Genomic DNA, 6,903 nt, shown 5'->3' on the forward strand with positions numbered 1-6,903 from the left:
GTATATAAACTGAAATAAAATATGTTATCACGTATACAGTATAATTATTTAATTATTTATTTAAAATTGTCAATTGCTTTAAATTTACTTAATCTTGGACTATAGTGATATTAATACTAAATGCCTCTGTGTATATGTATATGTAATTTGTAATTTGATTAGCGGTATACTGTGTTACTTTGCACCACTTTGGATGCGTATGCACCGTCCCAGCATATGACGTCAGGGTATAACTGGTATAACTAGCTCTCCAGTAGCCAGGGTGTAAATGGTTTTCGATGGTGATCTATACATGTACTCTATGTAATATGACACCACTGCTATATCAAGGACAAGTAGTCATTGCTCATACGCATGAGTGACGGCTTTCGATGGTGACGTATATGTCGATCAGTGTCGGGTGGATTAAAGGAAATGCCTTTTTGTATATGTATATGTAATTTGTAAATTGATTAGCGGTATACTGTGGTTACTTTGTGCCACTTTTGATGCGTATGAACCGTCCCAGCAAATGATGTCAGGGTATAGCGGGTATAACTAGCTCTCAATGATGACGTAATAAAGATGTGGATTAAAGGACCCAATGCCAGAGTGTAATTGGTTTTCGATGGCGACGTAAGGACGATATGTTTTAGTGTTGGGAGGATTAAAGTTAATCCTGAGCATGAGTGACGGCTTTCGATGGTGACGTATATGTCGATCAGTGTCGGGTGGATTAAAGGAAATGCCTCTATGTATATGTAATTTGTAAATTGATTAGCGGTATACTGTGGTTACTTTGTGCCACTTTTGATGTGTATAAACCGTCCCAGCAAATGATGTCAGGGTATAACTGGTATAACTAGCTCTCAATGATGACGTAATAAAGATGTGGATTAAAGGACCCAATGCCAGTGTGTAATTGGTTTTCGATGGCGACGTAAGGACGATATGTTTTAGTGTCAGGAGGATTAAAGTTAATCCTGAGCATGAGTGACGGCTTTCGATGGTGACTTATATGTCGATCAGTGTCGGGTGGATTAAAGGAAATGCCTCTATGTATATGTATATGTAATTTGTAAGTTGATTAACGGTATACTGTGGTTACTTTGCGCCACTTTTGATGCGTATGCACCGTCCCAGAAAATGACGTAAGGGTATTAAAGGACCCATTACAGTATGTAATTTGCTGGGATGGTGCATACGCATCGAATATCGTCCTGGGCGAAACTAGTACTTGCGCGCTCTGCTTGCGGCCTTGCGCAAGTAATAATAATAATAATTTTGTTGAATAGTCCCCCAGAATAAGGATTCTATAGCATTTAAGTTGTGTTTTTTGTCTTTTTCTTTTGTGTAAGTCATGTGTATTTTGTATGCTTTATTGTAAAATCATTAAAAAACGTAGATGACAAAAAAAAAAAAGGTTTTGTGTCACTTACGGTAGATCAAATGTGGGAGGGGCAAAACAGTTTCTTTGGAAAGGTTTGAGTCATGATTGATTTGTTGTTCTCTTATCTCATGCATTTTCTTTATCTTATTTCCTTAATCACATGCATCCCTGTTGAGCATGCCACACCAACACTCCACTGCTTGTCCATATGCACCTGTATGAGAGAGTTACAACAAAACCCTCTTGAACATTGATTGCATAATGTAATTCAAGCCTGAGCATAGACCATGCAGCTAACCGGTCTTGTTTTAGTTTTTGAGCGGTGCCTAACCGCTCCAATGCCTGTGTGTGTACTGTGTATGTCTGTCTGTCTGTTTGGGTGTACGACACGTTGACCCATGCAGCTGATTGGGGTCGCATTCGGGTCGAGCAGCCTAAAGGGCCATTCACACTGAGCAGTAACTGCAGCCAGCCAGTGGTGTTGTTGAGCAGCCTACAGTTCGCAGGTGTGATTTTTTAAGTTATTTGGGCATTTCTTATCCTTTAGTTTATTGACACAGTGAATGGAGAGAGACCGGAAATGTGCATAGGGACTAGAGGGATGAATTTAAATAAATATAGTCTAGCTTGGCTGGCCGGGGACTGGCTGATCAGAGCGCCCTAACCACTCACACCAACCACCACAATGGAAACAAGCTTCGGCTTGTTTGTCTATTCCACTGTGGTACTTTTGATTGGCGACACGTTTTTTTAAATTGCCTGCAAATAAAAGTATTCTATCTATCTACTCAGCTAACGGGTCGCCTCCACTTAGCCTTTTCAAGTAAGAAAATATATATTTTTGTAAATCATTGTGTTCTGTAGGCTACAGACAGATGTGGATGCTCAGTCACAAACACCATTTCACCATGCAATAAAAAGTACCTTTATTGTCTATTGGAGAAGGGGTGCATACTTAGACTAGTCATTGGTTAGAAATGGGTTAAGGTTAGGTTTAGGTGTGCTGCCCCGTGGGATGTTAGGGTGAGGGTTTGAGATAGGTTGTAGTTGTAGGACTAATGACTGGTCTAACCAATGACTAGTCTAAACCAAATACTGTCTAAACTAAGTACTGCACCCTTGGAGAAGTGATCTGAATTGAAGCCATGCATGGTTGAACAGTGTGAGTGGAGCTGAGCTACGTATAGGAACAACAATAATCTTTTTTGGGGCGGTGGTGGCTCAGGGGTCGAGTGGCCTGATGGCAACCGCAAGGAGTTAGTGTCGAAGTAGCCTGACCCAAACAGAGACATTTCTCGTCTAGAGGGGCGGGTCGCGCCTCAGAAATGCGCGCACCCTGATTGGATCTCATCGATCTGTCCGTCACCCCCGGCCCCTCCTCTCCCCCCTAGTGCAGCGCTACGTCACATCATTTAGAGCGACGCCCACCCGGAAGGATTGACTCCCACTTTTAGACTGGTTCAGCCCACGGCTTTTTCCAGGCTTTCATCTTTCGCGCAGACGAAATGAAAGCCTGGGTATCGAGGCTAGTGTCGAAGTGTCCTTGAGCAAGACAGTGAACCCCTAATTGCTCCTGATAGGCTGGTTGGTGCCTTGCATGGTTTCCACCACCATCGGTGTATGAATGTGTGTGAATGTAATGCACAATCTATGTAAAGGGCCTTGGATAAAGGCGCTAAATAAATGCACCATTTAACATTTAAAAGGAAGGAAGGAAAATGCCATGTCTAAATAAGAGACAAATAGAAAATGTAGACATATTCAGTTCAGTCAACCTGGCGACGAACTGTGACAGCTGAGCTAAAGGAGATGAACTTTACATGGGCGATGCACAACAAGCCTTACTGTATGTAAGTAAGGAAGTAAGTAAGTAAGATTTCATGTAGATACAGTAGGTGTTGTTGTGGTGTTGTGGACCAACAGGATGTATCAGTTTGAGAACAAGGATGTTGCATGCTAGTTCAAAATAACTGTACAATCCTGCTTTTTTGTGCTGTGTCTCCCGGACATTCTAATAAAGCAATATGATGCTGAATAAAACGCTGTAGGGCTGTCTGTTTTTATGTTGGTGTGTTTCATGGTGTTTTTCTTCTTTTTTGTGAATGTGTATATACAGTATGTATGCAGCTGTGACTGTCTCCAAGACAAATTTCTCCTGAGGGAGACAAATTAAGACAACCTTGAACCTTGAGGCCTCCATCTCTACCAAGCATCAGCCACATGGGGCTGAGATAAAGTAAGGTGTAAATGTATTCCTGATTTTGCTGTCAATTCAATTTGTGTTGACACTTCCTGGGGTTGCTCCGTACCGGAATGAATGTTAGAGTAAAGCCTGATTCATACGGCTGAGTTTTGCACCAATATACAAGCTCACAATTTGACAATTCACAATTGTTTCTGAAAACATTAGAAAATGGTCACAAAAATTATGACATGCCAAAAATAGGCAGGGATAAAACAATTAAAAGTCAAGTGGCTGACATAATATTTTGGGGCATTTTGAAAGCTGTAAGGGTGAAAGGAGCTGGAAGGAGGTCATAGACTCTGTTAAGAACATTTTCACTTCATTTCTTCACACTTGTTGATACTATTAACAAAACGGATCATCACACCTGTGATACACTAAACAAAACGGATCGCAAAATATCACCTCCGTGTACTAAATACTAATTGGTTTTTGGTACTGTACTTGTCAGCTAGTATCCAGGTTAACGCAGTGGAACGCACGTAATCTCTCACGACATTAATTTAGGTCAACATAAAGCAGGATCTGGGAGCCTTTATCTTGGGTCTTTATCTTTATCTTTTGGCCTCCCCTCACAAGAGCTGGAACAGTGGTGATTCATTGCGAGCTTGTTCATTGCAACTGGAATTGACTTATGCTGTCAGTCCACAATAAAACCTTTTCCTGTATTTATTGAACACCACTACTCTGCTTGACAAATGAATAGCGGCCAAGTAACTGCGCCGTCATGCATCGGCCTCGCGTGGTATGCTTGTTGTGTTTTCTTGTTTTAGTTTTTTGTCTTGCTTGCTGCTCACATTCCACCTGCACCTCCCCTTTCAACCCGACTGATTTGTCTTTCTCATAGGCACTATTGATACAGCCAGGGATCTAAAGGTTGTCCATCTTAATATTAGGAGCATCAGGAACAAAATTGACGCCCTTAGAACATGGGTTACTCTGTACAAACCCAATATGATCACAATATTTGAAACATGGTTAGTATTGGTTACACAATTTGCATGAAAATTGACAACTATGTTCTCTATCGAGCTGACAGGGATGGTAATGGAGGTGGACTGGCTACATATGTAGATTCCAATCTTGTTTCAGAACGTCTTACTTCTGCCATGGAGCCAGTTCATTTTGAATGTCTTTTTATTAATATTAAGTTTCATGATAACTTAATTAATGACCTTAATCTATAGGCCCCGCTCAGCCACAGCTGACTTCACCAAATGCATCCTGTCCACCCTCAATTATCTTGACAAACAAAATGAGCTTATAATTTTGGGAGATTTTAATAATAACTGGGGGGGGGGGGGGGGGGGGCATGCCTGCACAAATGACAGAAACCTATTTAGAAGTATAAATCTGACCCAATTAGTTAAGGAACCCACTGGAGTGGACCACCGGTCCTCATCTCTTTTAGACTGGATACTCGTCACTAATCCTGGGAGAATTATTAAGTCTGGTGTCATGCATGTCTGATTGCTTTAGTGACCACTCTATTATATTCTGTGTCTGGAAAATTAAAATCCAAGATTTCCCCCCAAATACACACTAAGACAAAGTAAAAATATTAATGCAGAATCCTTTATCCAAGATCTAACTAGAATTGACTGGAATACATTTCAACTCATCATCATCCTTCGAGTGCCCTCGAGATCATCAGTCACGTGATGTGACGACTGGTTTAAAAGGGAGTTGTCACATATACTGCCGATTATCACCTGATGAAGGCCGTTCACGGCCGAAACGTTGTGTCTTATTTATGGTGTATTGAATAAAAAGCCTTGGAGCAAACCTGTGTGCGGACTCTCCTCTCTTCACCCCCTGGGGACCCCCACACGGTAACCCTGTCATTTCTCAACCGTTTTGGACGCGGGGCGGCTCACTGGAACCAGCCCGGCCCCCTGGGCGTGTTCCTGGGGGTAAAAAGCAAAGCAACAATACATTACATTAGTGATCCTCACAGTGGGGTCTGTCAGGGGTTCCCCAGCAAAATGTGTTAATACAGTATCAATCATTTTAAACACTTTATGCATTAGCTATCCAAAAATAGCAGATGATCACAGCATGGCATCGAGCTTGTACATCTTTTTTTTACAAAATGTTTTATTGAATTTTTACGTTTCCACATAAAAATGAATGTATACAAATAAAGTAAATGTTACATAACTTTATAAAGTGACCTTATATTCCCCTTGTCAGAGCATGAATCAAAAACCTTGCTGACTGATTTAGAATTTTCAAATTCAGGCAACCAGTGGTCCTGTACTGCGTCTGCATGTGCTTTATACTTGCTGTGAAAACATTGACTTCTCACTGAAAGGCTACAGTACATGTGCACAGATGCAACATGGCTAAATGCTTCATCTTGGCATTACATTTTATGAATGAGTGACATAACTTACTCAAGTAGTATGTTGGGCGTGTGGTGGTCAATGTTCCCTCCTGGTGGACCCCAAGACCAGACACCGAACCTGGGGTGACGGGGCTTTCTCTGTGGCTTCATCCTCCCTCTGGAATGCACTCCCCAACCATATCTCAGACACAGCCCCCTCCCTCTCTTCAAAACTGCCCTGAAAACCCACCTGTTTGAAATTGCTTTTTTGAGTTGAGATTGATCTCAACGATTGTTTTACACTTTTATTGATTTCACATCTTATTTTCTTGTCTATGGCTTTACTTATGTTATTGTCTTCTTTGAGTTTCTTTCCTAATAAAGTTGTCCCCCCTCCCCGACATATATTTTAAATATCTTTAAAGTATAGGAATGTCCCGATCTCGTATTTTTGCTCCCGATCCGATTACGATCAATTGATTTTGAGTATCTGCCGATACCGTTTTTTCCCGATCCAATATTTACATTTTTATTTAACATGCCATATCACAATAATACAATATTCAAAATCACAGACGATATCCAGTCTAATATCATGATATGGATATAATATAAACACTACTTTAAAGTATATATTTGAAATTTCTGCTAAGCAGCACGCTAGATATGATCATTTGGTTCCCAGAAGGCCTTATAGAGCGTCGCAGTCCCTCCCCCTTTCAGAACGACGAGTGGCCCAGGAAATGAAATGCAATGCATTTCTCCCATAGGATTTTCTTTAAGTATTTATTTAAAGACGGTTACGCCACGGACAAAGCCAACTCGGATCGTGACAAATCATGACAATGAACACAATGTTTTGGGCCGATCAAATAATTTATAAGAAGAAAAACAAAGCAAATAGTGTTGTCTCCTGCCTTTATTTTCTTCTTTCTAATGATTTGATCGGCCCAAAATATTGTG

Source organism: Protomyctophum parallelum (assembly GCF_964188405.1).
Source record: "Protomyctophum parallelum genome assembly, chromosome: 13".
Lineage (NCBI taxonomy): Eukaryota > Metazoa > Chordata > Actinopteri > Myctophiformes > Myctophidae > Protomyctophum > Protomyctophum parallelum.